Source organism: Lactuca saligna, chromosome 7 (genome assembly GCF_052625555.1).
Source record: "Lactuca saligna cultivar CGN05327 chromosome 7, ASM5262555v1, whole genome shotgun sequence".
Classification (NCBI taxonomy): domain Eukaryota; kingdom Viridiplantae; phylum Streptophyta; class Magnoliopsida; order Asterales; family Asteraceae; genus Lactuca; species Lactuca saligna.
In genome coordinates, this window is record NC_136423.1 from 71469098 (window position 1) to 71483857 (window position 14760).

Below are 14760 nucleotides of genomic sequence, written 5' to 3' on the forward strand. Positions count from 1 at the left end.
AGTCATAGATTAATTAGTATTAATTTGGTGACTTAAAGGGATTAATTAAATATGAGGGCATAAACTGCCAATTGTTTGATAGTTTTACTTTAGGCTATATATCCTTAGAGATATGAGATGGACGGATTTTAGGAGCTTAAGGAAAGCTCAAAATCGTCCATAAGGTTATCTTAGATGAGGATATGGATTACTTGAAGTTTAAGTTATCCAATTAGGGTTTAAAGGTGAAACCCTAGGAGCCTTACAAGTATAAATAGACCCCTTGGGTAAGGGAAATCGACACCTCGTCCAAATCAAGGATACTCTGACCGATTTCCTTCCCAAACTCTCTCCTAAATCATCCTCTTGCTAGTTGGTGTTTGTAAGCCATTAGAGGAGTGACAATTATGACTCTAGAGCTCCAAGACAACAAGAACAAACAAGAGAATCAAAGGTATGTTTCTAGATCTGATTTTGTATTGTTTTATACCTAATTAGCCATTAGAAGTCTTGGATACAAGCTTGTTTAAATTACAAGTCATAGATCCAAGCATTAGGGTTTGCATGTACACATAGGAATGTTCATATGGCCAAAACCCATCAACTGTAAGGGTTCGGAATGGACTTGGGAGCCGGTGGAAGAGATGATGGAGCATTACCCCGAGCTGTTTTAGGATCGAGCGGAAGACTTTGAGGACGAAGATTAAAATAAGTGGGGGATATTTGTAGCACCTGGTTCCTGGTACGTAAATCTTCTTTAAGTATTTTCCATTTTTAGCCTTGGACTCGGCGAGTCATAGGTTCGACTCGCCGAGTAGAGACGGGACCTAGGACATGTTTAAGTTGGCGACTCGGCGAGTCCATATCCTGGACTAGGCGAGTCACCGCTGTTTAGTGAAACCCCATGTTTCAGGGGTTTGCACCCTATTTAAGCCCTCATTTCCGCCCTAAGCCAGCCCCCTTAACCCTCAGAAGCTCTCCATACGTTCTAGCCCATGTTCTTGTGAGTTTGAGGCATTTTAGTGTGTGTTCTTGAAGATTTTGAGAAGGAAGTGGAGTAGATCAAGAGGAAGGGAAGGAAGCCAAACATCTTCGTGTTCTCTCAGTGATTTGTTTGAGGTATAACTCGTTTTCCCCATGTTTCTATGCTTGTTACTCCATTAAAGTCCTTCTTGAGCCCTTCCCCAAGCTTGTATGTGCAAAATCATTCGTAATAAGCTGATTGGCCTCTAGATCTAGGCATGTTTGAGCTTCAGGAGCTCAGATCTACTGCCTTTATGGACCCATGTTGCATGAAGACCTCAGATCCACTCTTTTGGTGCATTTTGAACCCTAAAACTCTCATGGAGGAATATCTACATGTAAAGTTGGAAACTTTACGTGTTATTCATGCTCTAGGAACCCAGATCTGTGAATTGCATGGACTGGATTCTAGCAAAATCACGTATATGGCTCTTGCATGAAGCAGACTCGACGAGTCGCTCATCTGACTCAACGAGTCTAGTCGCGAATCTCCGAGTTGTCCCCTTTTTCGTTGTGTCGAGTTGTGTATTGAGTCCTGGGTGGACTCGGTGAGTTGGAAGCCAAAAATCACCCATGAGGAAACTCGACGAGTCGATGCCCAGACTCGGCGAGTTCAAGGCAACCTTCTTAGATCAAGAATAGACTCGGCGAGTTGTTCATACAACTCGGCGAGTCATAGTATAAATTGTTCATCGGATGAAGATGAACTCGGCGAGTTGTTCATACAACTCAGCGTGTAGGATGAAGGACTTGGACATTAGTTTAGAAGGAGAACTCGTCGAGTCAACGCCCAACTCGACGAGTAGAGACGGGTTGCAGAATAATTGTTTGGACAAGGACTCGGTGAGTTGGAGAGCCAACTTGGTGAGTCGGGTCAACTGAAAGTTGACTCTGGCTTTGACTTTTAACTTGATCAAGGGTAAAATGGTCAATTTACCCGAGGGTCAGTTAACGGTGTTTGATTGAGTGTTTTCTGGGAATTATAGCCGGAGGATTTCCGGAGCAGCAGTAGCAGACAGTCAATTCCCACACAGACCAGCAGCTACTTAGAGGTGAGTTTTCCTTCAAGTAGGAACGGGTCTAAGGCACCAAGGCGAACCCATGTAGACGAGATGTTAGCACTAGAGTGTGGGCCGAGCCCGTATCTCTTGGTTTAGTTGATTATGAAATATGTGATAGTATGCTAGAGTTGTCTATACTTGTTGTCTGTGTGATAGTTGTATATTATGGGTTAGCGGTTGAGTGTGGGCAAGGCCCGTATCTCTCCGAGGGTGGAGTGTGGGCTAGGCCCGTATCTCCCAGATAGTAGAGTGTGGGCGAGGCCCGTATCTCCTGGCTAGCGAAGTGTGGGCAGGGCCCGTATCTTCATGAGTGTGGGCGAGGCCTATAACTCCTAGCTGAATGTTGTATGTTATATGTTTGCATGGTATGAGGTATTATGGGGGAGCTCACTAAGCTTCGTGCTTACGGTTTTCAGTTTTGGTTTCAGGTACCTCTTCAGCTAAGGGAAAAGAGCCGGCGCGGTAGCGGCATATCACACACACGCTTTTGTTTTCCGCACTATGGATTTTCTGGGATGTACTCTGTATTCTGATTATGATGTCACCGGTTTTCAGACATGGATTATGATCATGAATGTTTTGTAATGATGTTTCTATGTTTTAACCTAAACACCAAATCACTAAGGGACCCAAATATATTGCTTTTTCCCCTAAAGGTAAAAAGGAATAGTTAAGATTTGACTTATATTCTTGTGTTATCTACTCATCAAATTATGGACAATAATACATTTTTTAACATCAAGTTATTGGTGCATTTTCGTATCATCAATGCACAACAAACTTGTAAACTACATCTCATATATCTCCATTGAAAGATTATAAGATATTATCGTTTCATAATTATTCATGATAAATCCCATGAAGTAATTCTCTGAGCGTGGATTAATCCAATACTTAAAATCCCTATTTTCATGTACTCATGAACGTTGCAGCAAACCATTGGTATGTCTAAAACCTTTAGATAATCTACAACCCAATTCATGAAATTCTTAATTCACTACTTACTTCCAAAATTATGAACGACTATGGAGTTTGAATAATCAAATTATTCTGGAAAGTAAAACATGCAAAATGAAACACAAAATAAACAATAGACAAAAGGTAGTAATCTAACACATAAATAAATCTCCATTACTTATGCACCAAAAGTAAATTAAATTTATTTCGTTACAAGTTTCTAAATACCTATCTAACTAGTAAAACTAATATCATCCTTCAGACCAATGCTCTTACATGCTGAATGTGCTTGACTCTACTCAAACCCTTTGTGTGGGGATCTGTTGGATTCTCTTCTGATGACACCCTTTTCACGACGAGGTAACCTTCTTCAACTTTATGTCTAATGAAATGGTATTTTATGTCAATATGCCTTGATCTGCCATGATCTCTTGGTTCCATTGTAGAGGCAACTACCCCTTCGTTATCACAAAAAAACTCCATTGGCTCATTGATGGCTGGAACAAATCCAAGGTCTCCGATAAAGTTCTTCTACCAAATGGCCTCATTTGATGCTTCGCTTGCCACTATATACTCTGATTCACAGGTTAAATCAGCCACAGTCTCCTGTTTGCAAATTTACCAGGTTATCTTTCGAACTTTTCTAGGTTACCGCTCCTCCATATAACGTGAACACCCAATCAGATTGAGAACGGAAGTTGTCTCTGTCTATTTAAAAGTTGACGTCAATATACCCAGTAACTCTCAACATATCATTGCCAGCAAGCACAAGGACTCAATCCTTAGTTCTTCGCAGATACTAGAGAATATTCATAAATGCTATCCAGTGACCTCTACCTGGATTTCCCTAATAACAACTGACCATGCTCAAAGAAAAAGCAACATCAGGGTGAGTACATGTCATACCATACATGATAGATCCAGCTGCAGAAGCATATGGAACTCTACTTATTTCTACTATCTTTGCATCAGTACTTGGGCTCTAAGTCTTACTTAGTTTGGTATTACTCCGTATGGGCAGTTCTCCTTTCTTGTAATTCTCCATACTAAAACGCTTTAGCACTTTTTATAAGTATGTAGTTTGACTAAGTCCAATTAGCCTTTTACTCTTGTCTCTCAAAATCTTTATCCCTAGAATATAAGAAGCCTCTCCTAGATCCTTCATAGCAAAACACTTTCAAAGCCAAGACTTAACCTCTGGCAAGGTTGGAATGCCGTTTCCTATAAGAAGTATGTCATCAACATAAAAAAACTAGGAAGTTTACTATACTTCCACTAGATTTGACATATACACAAGATTCATCTTCCCTTCTAGAGAAACCAAACTCTTTGACCTTATCGTCAAAGAAAAGATTCCATCCGCAAGAAGCTTGCTTCAATCCATAGATTGATTTCTATAGGATCTAGAATTTGATCAGTTGTGCATGGACAAGGCTTGACAATACAAACCTTGAATATATGCTTAAGATCAATGTCTGCTTACTAATAAAAGTTCAAGTCTAGACTGGAAAGACCAGTCAATTCTTCGATATTATATTCAACAAATGATCAAGACATTAAATGAAGAATAAAAGTAAATGATCAAGGTAAAGCTAATAAATGAAGAACAAGAAGAATGTTTGAAAAAGATTTGAGATAAAAAAGTAAATGCCAAAAGTTGAGTGAAAAGATTCATCATTGACTTGTATTGAATGCTCCTTTATATAGGAGAGAATGTTACAGTGAATTAACCAAGTAACTTACATAGGATTGGACAGTAGAAGTATTTATGACATTCTGATTGTCTAATACAACAAAAAGGCTAAGTCCTATGAAACGTTACATCAATACAAAGATAATTAATGACAAAAGACAAAACAACGTTCTTCCGGATCATCATACATTCCGGACGTGAGAGTCACTCCAGAATGTGTTCCTCTTCATAATATTCTTCCTCTTATTCTCTTCAGCTCTGGACAGGTTCCGGAACACTTTTCCCTTTGGAACCAACATACTTCAGAATATATACTTAGGATTGCTAGATGTTCACTTTCAGGTTCCAACAATCTCCCCTAAGTGAACTTAGCAATCCAACAAGCTTAGATCTTTTCTTCCTTGATGAAGGTGTAGGCCCGTAATAACCATTCACAGACTTCAGTGTACCATGCCAGTTGACTCACAAACTTTTCCTTCACATGTTCCGGAGGATCAGTCTTGGATGCACACGAAATAAACTTCTTTAGAGCTTTGGTAGGAATCAGGTATTTGTCCAGGACTCAGAAGCAGTCCTTCTTGTTTGTTTTTCTTGTTGTGTAGACAAACCCTAGACAAACTCTTCAATAGGACCATTAGCGAGGAGTTCAACTTCCAGAAGGATGAAATCGGTTTTAGGAAAAAATTGCTCGGTTTCGTAAAGATGGGCAAGATCATAATGTCTTCGGCTGAATTATGCAACGTAATCTTTCAAGAAGCTTACTGCAGCATGATAGGCTCCCATACTAAGGTCATCCCTTTGATTTGCTCCGAAGTAGGCGGTCAAAGTAAGAATGTCGTTCGGATTCATGGAAGGGAAATTCACATCAGTAACTATTCGGGGAGTAGGCCTGTTCCAGAGGATGTGAAAATGGAACAACGAACAATTTAGTTCAAACTTCAGCAGGATTTTTCGTCTGAAGCCCTTAAGTTATGTAATCATCTTCTTCGATGTGACAACCTGATATTTTTAGACAATAAAATGTAACATCAATCAAATTTAGGCCAAAATATAACTTTCCTAAAATATTTTTTGGGTTAAATAAAGTGGTAGGAATCGTATCAAGGCTTTTGTACATATAAAGAGCACTAAAATCCGAGTTATAACGAAAAAGTTATGACCAACCGAAAATTCTCAGCAAAACCAGGCAACACCGATTAAGCGAAAAACGCGAAGTTTCAATACAATAATTTTTAGCATTAGGTATCTAAATGAAAGTCATAGATTATGTTAAACCGTCATCATGCATAAAAAGAACGCCCAAAACGGACATCATATGAAGAAGTTACAAATTTTGTATGTTTCGTGACAGCAGTAGACAGCAAAGAAATCGAAATAGAGATCGAGCGATTTTTAGCCGACACAAGTTAAACAAGAGTTGAAGGTCTCGACAAGAGTAGTTCAAAGGTAAAAAGACAAACGAAAACAGACGTCGGATAAAGAAGTTACAAATTTTTAACGGGCTTTAGCAGTCCCGACCCATTAAAAACATAGTATTAAAAATAACGTCAAAACTAGCGGACGGAGTCTAAATGAAAGTTGTAGACCATAGTTTCACCTACGCGTGGATATAAAGAACACGAAAAACGAAGCCCGAACGCGAAAGTTACGGAATTTAGAAGATTGAAACAGGAATTACGCCCAGCGTAATTCAAGAGTATGCCCAGCGTACTCAGGTGCAGGGTCAAGTCCCATCGGCTGCAGGCTCTACGCCTAACTAGACCCAAGTAGTAAGACATGATGGAAAGTTATGCCCAGCGTACCGCGTACACCCAACATACTCCGGTGGTACGCCCCTCATACTAACACCGTCAGCCCTATAAATAGAGGGCATGAACTCCGGATTTCGGAGACTTCTCTCAAACTCTCACTCACTTTCACACACTTGTACGCCCCAGAGACCTTCCCGACACCCTCGATTCTACATCTGAGCCCCCGAAGAAGGTTCTACACTACCGAGATCCCCGAGAAGCTCGAAGACGCAGCTTTTCGTAGTTGAAGTTCTGCTCGACTCTAGTCTCACTCTCTTCAAACCGAACAAGTGAGTTCATACCCCTATAAACTACATTTCAAATGTGTTATCAATGATTTTATACACTTTTAAGGGGGGGGGGGGAATACAATTAAACACACGGTTATTATCGTGTGTATCCTAAAGTCTCACTATATACTCTTTTTATCAAGTAGATCATACGTGATTCATAACTACTACATGGAAACTTTTGTACACAAAATATATCACAATAACATCTTGTCTTTTGAAATTAAATACGTTGTTATACATATACGAATCAAACACTTTATTTATACATTTATATGTGTTCATTTATGTCACTACAAAAGTTACACTTTACATAACAAGTAAGCATTTCACTAGGGTTCACTATACAAACTGTAGCACTTGGTTCCTGGTACGTACTCCTTGTGAATTATATTTTAAATTTATGCATTTTTGCCTTGGACTCGGCGAGTTGAAGGAACAACTCGCCAAGTAGGAGCAGGTCATGGCGCGAGGTTTGAACTTTGTACTCGGTGAGTCGGTACCTGGACTCGGCGAGTAGACCCTGTTTGGACAAAAACCCTAATTCGGGTGTTTCCACCCTATTTAAACGCTCTAACTTGGTCTCCTTAGTTGCTAGCACTTCCAAAGAACCGTAGAAGGAGATCCTAGCCCCCATATTGTCCTTGAGAGTGATTTTGGCTTAGTAGAGAAGGTTTGGAGCTTAGAGGAAAGATGAGGAGGTTGAAGTGAGCAAGGAGGAGAGGTAGATCTGGAATCTACACTGTGAGAAGCTTCCATTAAGGTAGAAAAGTTCTTACCTTGTTCATTAGTTCATTAGATCCCCTTTAGAACTTTCAAGCCCTAAAACCTCAAATTTCATGTATTTATACTTTAACTTCTGTACGGACTTCGGATTGGGATCTTATGGGCATCCTAGAAGTATAAAGTCTCTTTGGTTGGGGTTATTGAGGTCTCTTTTGAGTGTTTGACTCCTTAAAGAGCTTAGATTTGCCTTCTTGAGCTTATAGGGCCATGCATGCACGTAAAGTTTGCAACTTTATGTGATAAGCATGCCCTATGAACATGGATCTATGTGTTTGAAGCGTTGCATGTCCCAGTTTTAGTCTATTTGGGAAGTGGGATGTGGGGACTCGGGGAGTCCCAAAGTGGAACTCGCTGAGTTCTATGAAGATGGCGTTAGACTCGGCGAGTCCTTTGAAGATTGCCTGGTACTCGGCGAGTTGTTCTTTAAACTCGGCGAGTCATATGAACTTTCACAGAGTAAGAGGGGCTTAAGTGTTGAAGGTTCAACCCTTCGTATCTGCACGTGGAATTAGTAGTGTAACGTAGTCCCAAAATCCCCAAACCCTCTTATGGGGTGTTCTGGTGAGAATTGGAAGCAAGTAGGAGATCCACTCGAGGAACTCGGCGAGTTGCGGCGGACTCGGCGATTCGGGACACGAGTAGGCCGCATAGTCCCAAGTAGTGAGTCGAGGGTGACTCAGTGAGTGGAAAGAGGGACCTGGCGAGTAGGACCGGATTAGTAGGGGAAGGACTCGGCGAGTCTGTGCCACGACTCGGCGAGTCCAGTCAACTGGAAGTTGACTTTGACCAAGTTGACCTTGGACCAGGGATAGGTCAGTCAGTGGTCCTAAGGGTATTTATGAGTGGCTAATCTATGTTTATGGGTTTGTAGCCGAAAGACTACGGGTGCAACAACCAGACGTCTAGCAGTCAGACTTTCGGTAGCTACTCTTCGAGGTGAGTTTCCTTCCAATAGTAATGGGTCTAAGGCACGAAGGCCGGCCCGTATAAACGATATGTTAGTGTCGGAGTGTGGGCAGAGTCCATATCTCACAGTTGAGTTTGATTATGATATATGCCAGTATGATAGAATTGTTTATACTTGTTGTATGTGTGATACTTTTATGTTATGGTTGAGCAGTTGAGTGTGGGTGGGCCCATATCTCTCTGATAGTGGAGTGTGAGCGAGGCCCGTATCTCCTAGATAGCAGAGTGTGGGCAAGGCCCGTATCTCTCGGATAGCAGAGTGTGGGCGAGGCCCTTATCTCCCAGCTAGCAAAGTGTAGGCGAGGCTCGTATCTTCATGAGTGTGGGCGAGGCCCATATCTTCATGTGTGTGGGCGAGGCCCGTATCTCCTAGTTGTTCATCGTATGTTTGTATGGTATGAGGTATTATGGGGGAACCCACTAAGCTTAGTGCTTACAGTTTTTAGTTTTTGTTTCAGGTACCTCTTCTTTGAAGGTGAAGGAGCTGGCACGGTAGCAGCCCATCACACACATGTCTCGTATTTCCGCACTAGGAGATCTTCCTGGGGATTCGAACTCTGACATTTGTTATGTTTGATGAAAATGTTTTTCAGACACACGATATCCTTTATGAAATGTTATGATCGGTGAACATTTTATTTCTAATCTTTTACTAAGTATATGTTTTAAAAAAAAATGAATTTTTGGCTCGTATTTTTGGGATGTTTCAAGTTGGTATCAGAGCCCTGGTTTGAGGGATTCGGACACACCTTCGGGGGTGTCTGAACTCAAATCGAGGGATTAAAGATTTTGAGAAAGAAATTTTTTTTCTAAAGGGTTAAGTAAAGAGTTTTAAGAAGGAACAAAGTGTGTGATGTGCGCGACCGGCCAAGCTCAAGTAAGTATTCCCTAAAGTACCCATACAAGCTTATGTTATGTTATCAGTTTCAGTACAATAGCATGCTAGAATTGGACTAAGGATCTAGGAGTGATACCGTATGTGCTTGCTTTATGTGCTTCAGTGTATGAAAATTGCATGCTAGAATCGAGTAGTCAGCGGTAGGATAGCCTGTTTAGGTTATGCCTCATAGTATGAGTTTAGCACTGTATGCTAGTTCAGTTCCTCTCTATGAGAGTGAATTTGCTTGATATTGTTTCTTTTTGTCTGAATGCTGCTTTCTTTATGCTTCGTAGGACTATGAGTGATGGGAGTTAGCCATTAGGTGAATACGTCACGTCACATGTGATCAGGGTTGAATAATCTTATAGTGCTGGATTTGGCCCTATTGCACAGCTCTTGTCTGGGTCTAACCATCGTAGGGACGAGTTTGTTACTCGAAGGATTATCTGAGCCTCATCACATGTGATGGTATTCAGGTAATGGTTAATTGGCATTACAAGGAGGCCTTCAGCAGCTGAGGACCGAGTAGGATGGGGACATAGATTTCCCTAGGGCTAGCCTAGGATGAGTATAGCAGTGGTCAGGAGTAGTGGAAGGGATCTGGTGGAGTCGTGGAAGTCCTTAAAAAAGGTACAGATAGATGTGGAATGTAGTATGGGCCCGTACTACTGAAAGCAGAGGATCCGTACCCGAACCAAGGAAGGCCAAGATAAGATCAGGGAACTTGTAATAGATGTGATCCCTCAAAAAGTATCAGTATCACTAACGAATGTAAATTATGTATTGCAGAATGGTGGTACTACGTTCGAGGCCGATAGATGGCGGTTCAGGAGAGGGGTCAGGTTCGGGATCAGGTTACGAGCCAGTAGACGAGGGGCTACGCGAGTTCATCGCGTTGGAGATTACCAGGGGTATCCTTGAATCGACCCCCATTATCTTCGGGTCGATCAAGGAAGGGATAATTGAGTTGATGGAGGATCACCTCCGGGCATTCAGGAGCGATATGGCATATGGCCAGTTGGGATCTCGCACACTGTCCTTCAAGGAATTCAGGGGCAGTGGTGTGCCGTATTTTCACGGGGCGAAGGACCCCATAGCTGCCAGGCGATGGATTGCAGACATTGAGTCTGCACAATTGACTAGCTTCTGCCATGAAGGATCAAAGGTGAGGTATCCGGCAGGATGTTTGAGAGATCGAGCTAGGGATTGCTGGGAGTCCGTTGGTGACTCGTTGGGAGCCTCGGCCGTTGAGGCTATGAACTGGTCGGACTTCGTGACTAGGTTCAGGGCAGAGTTTACGTAGGCTGTCGAGCTTCAGCAGCTGGCCAGGGAGTTCTTAGAAATGAAACAGACGACAGAGACTGTGGCGGAGATCACCCCCAAGTTCCGGGAGAGGGCATTGTTGGTACCCCAGTATGCGGCTGATGAGGACATGAGGAGGACCCGCTATCATGACATGCTCCAAGCTGATATTCGGGAGCATGTCGGTTTTTCAGCTTGCCCCACCCTGGAATCTATGATTTCCAGGGCGAGGGAGAGGAAGATAGACCTGGAGCACATCCGAAAGAGGAAGGCACAGGAGGGACAGGCAGGAGGGGCATCGGGGAAGTAGCCTACGGGATCAGATGGTAGGCCGAACGGCCAAAGAGGACCAGGGCGCTGCGGGAAATGCGGCAGATCACACGAGGGAGCATGTAGATTGGGATCGTCGGGCTGCTACAAGTGCGGCAAGACGGGTCACTTTAGCAAGGATTGTACCTCCCTTGCACCTGTGATTCAGACACCGGAGATACTGTGTTTCCACTGCAACTAGAGGGGCCACAAGATGGCCAATTGCCCCCAGCTGACAGCATCAGCACTGGTAAAGGTGCCGACTCCAACTACCCTGCTGATTACAGAAGGCCAACAGGGCAAGGCAGAGGCTCCAGTGGTAAGGAGCTGGGCGTTTTAGCTGACGACAGAAGAGGCGCGCGCCGCACCCGATGTGGTGACGGGTATGATTCTTTCCCTCTATCTTACTTTTATGATGTTATGATATTGATATGTGCTCTGTATATATATATATATATATATATATATATATATATATATATATATATATATATATATATATATATATATATATATATATATGCATTAGGGTCGTTCCATGTGAAGGGTATTCCTGTTCAGGTGTTGTTTGACTCGGGTGCCACCCGGTCATTTGTTTCCCTTGCGCTTAGCAAGAGGTTTACTAAGTTTACGGGTATGTTGGATTGTCCTTTAGATGTAGAGATCGCCTATGATCGATCAGTGCAAGCATCAGCAGTGTTCAGGGATTCTGTTCTAAGGTTGTTTGAGGAGCGCTACTTGGTGGATTTGGTTCCCATTCCGTTGCGTGGGACCAAGGTAATTATAGGTATGGATTGGTTGAGCCCTAATGGGGCGGTGATAGATTGCGCACAACAACTGGTACGAATCAGGACCCCGAGTGAGGGAGAGTTCGTGATCCACGACGAGAGGCCACAACGTGGACCTACAGTATGTTTAGCAGCAAGGGCTAGGCGCTACCTTCAGTAGGGTTGCACGAGCTATGTGGAATACGTTATGGATACCCGGAAGGCGGGTAAGGTGGCGGTGAGCGAGGTTCTAGTGGTACGAGACTATGCTGATGTGTTCCCGGAGGAGCTTCCTGGAATACCTCCGAAGCGTCAGGTGGAGTTCAGGATCGGCCTAGTTCCTGGTGCGGCTCTGATAGCCAAGGCACCCTATCGGTTGGCTCCTCCCGAGATGCAGGAGTTGTCTACGTAGTTACAGGAGCTACTAGACAAGGGATTTATTCGACCGAGCAGTTCACCTTGGGGAGCCCCGATCCTGTTTGTGAAGAAGAAGGACGGGTTGTATCGGATGTGTATAGATTACCGGGAGCTGAATAAGGTAACAGTATAGAACTGTTACCCACTCCCGAGTATTGATGACCTCTTTGATCAGTTACAGGGAGCATCTTGGTTCTCCAAGATCGATTTGCGTTTGTGTTATCATCAGATGAGGGTCAGAGAGGAGGATGTGTAGAAGACCTCGTTTCGGACGTGTTATGGCCATTATGAGTTTGTGGTGATGCTGTTTGGGCTCACTAATGCTCCTGCCGCGTTCATGGACCTCATGAACCGCGTGTGCAGACAGATGCTGGATCGGTCTGTGATAGTTTTCATTGATGACATCTTGGTTTATTCCAACACACAGGAGGAGCACGAGGAGCATCTAAGGGAGGTTTTGGAGACCCTGAGGAGGGAGAGCGTGTATGCTAAGTTCTCCAAGTGCGAGTTCTGGTTGCGCGAGGAGCAATTCCTTCGGCACCTTGTCAACCAGAATGGCATACTGGTCGACCCGGCCAAGATCGAGCCCGTGATGAGATGGGAGGTTCCGAAGTCTCCATCCGAGATTCAGAGTTTCCTAGGATTAGCAGGCTACTATCGGAGATTCATCTAGGATTTCTCCAAGATAGCTGTACCCCTGACACGAATGACTAAGAAAGCCGTGGTCTTTCGGTAGGGGCCTGAGCAGCAGGCAGCGTTCGAGACTCTCCGACAGAGATTGTATGAGGTGCCAATCTTAGCCCTGCCCGAGCGCGTAGAAGATGTTATGGTGTACTGTGACGCGTCCATTCCGGGGTTGGGTACGATACTGATGTAGAGGGGACATGTCATTGCTTACGCCTCGAGGTAGCTGAAGCCTCACGAAGCGAACTATCCGACACATGATTTGGAGCTAAGGGTGGTGGTCTTCGCCCTCAAGATTTGGCGGCATTACCTCTATGGGGTTCGATGTACCATTTACACGGACCACAAGAGTTTTAGGTACCTCATGGATCAGCCGAATCTGAACAGTAGCGTCGGTGGTTGGACGTGGTGAAGGATTATGATTGTCAGATCCTTTATCACCCGGGAAAGGCCAATATGGTGGGCGATGCGCTTAGCCGTAAGGTGGCACAGATCAGGGATTCATGTATGAGAATAACGGTAGTGACTTCACTGTTAGAGAAGATTCAGGAAGCTCAGCAGGAGACTATGAAGGAGGAGCATCGAAAAAGTGAGCGGATAGTGGGTCAAGTCACCTCCGTCGAATATGATAGCCGAGGATTATTGACACTACACAGTAGGGTGTGGGTGTCGTATCATGGAGGCGTGCGTCAGATCTTGATGGAAGAGGCGCACAAATCCCGATTTTCTATTCATCCAGGGGCAACGAAGATGTATAGGGATCTTCGTCTAGACTATTGGTGGCCCTGCATGAAGTGGGATGTGGCTTGGTACGTTGAGCGGAGCTTGACCTGCAGGAAGGTCAAGGATGAACATCAGAGACCGCACGACAAGATGCAGCCGTTGGATATCCCATTGTGGAAATGGGAAGATATTACGATGGATTTTTTCACAATGCTTCCCAGGACCGCACGGGGAGTAGATTCGATTTGGGTCATCGTGGATCGACTGACCAAGAGCGCCCATTTTATTCCGATCCAGGAGAGTATCTCAGCCAAAAAGTTGGCTGATATCTATATCCAGGAGACAGTGGCGTGACACGGGGTGCCGTTGTCCGTGATATCTGACAGAGATATGCGGTTCACTTCCAGGTTTTGGAAGAAGTTTCGTGATGAGTTGGGCACTCGTCTGCATTTTAGCACAGCCTTTCACCCACAGACGGATGGTCAGAGTGAGCGCACCATCCAGACTTTGGAGGATATGTTGTAGGCGTGTGTGCTAGACTTCGGTGGTAGTTGGGATACCTATCTTCCCTTGGTTGAGTTCTCGTACAACAACAACTACCACGCAAGTATTGACCGCCCTCCATTTGAGACGTTGTACGGACGGAGGTGCAGGACCCTAATATGTTGGGGTGAAGTGAGCTAGAGGGTCATGGGGAGCACCGAAGTGGTGCTCAAGACTACTGAGAGGATCCAACTGGTTCGGAGCAGGCTTCAGACTGCACAAAGTCGGCAGAAAAGTTATGCCGACAATCATCGATCAAACTTGGAATTCCAAGTCGGGGATATGGTTCTCTTAAAAGTTTCGCCTTGGAAGGATGTCATCTGATTCAGGAAGCGGGGCAAGTTGGGCCCCAGATACATTAGACCGTTTAGGGTTGTAGGCCGGGTGGATAGGGTGACATATAGGTTGGATCTGCCAGCCGAACTTAGCCAGATTCACAACTCTTTCCATGTCTCTCAATTGCAGAAGTGTTTGGCGGATGACTCGGCCGTGGTGCCTTTGGAGAATATTCAGGTCGATGACAGCCTGAATTACATCGAGCAGCCTGTGGCAATCTTCGACAGGAAGTCGAAGGATCTAAGGAACAAGAG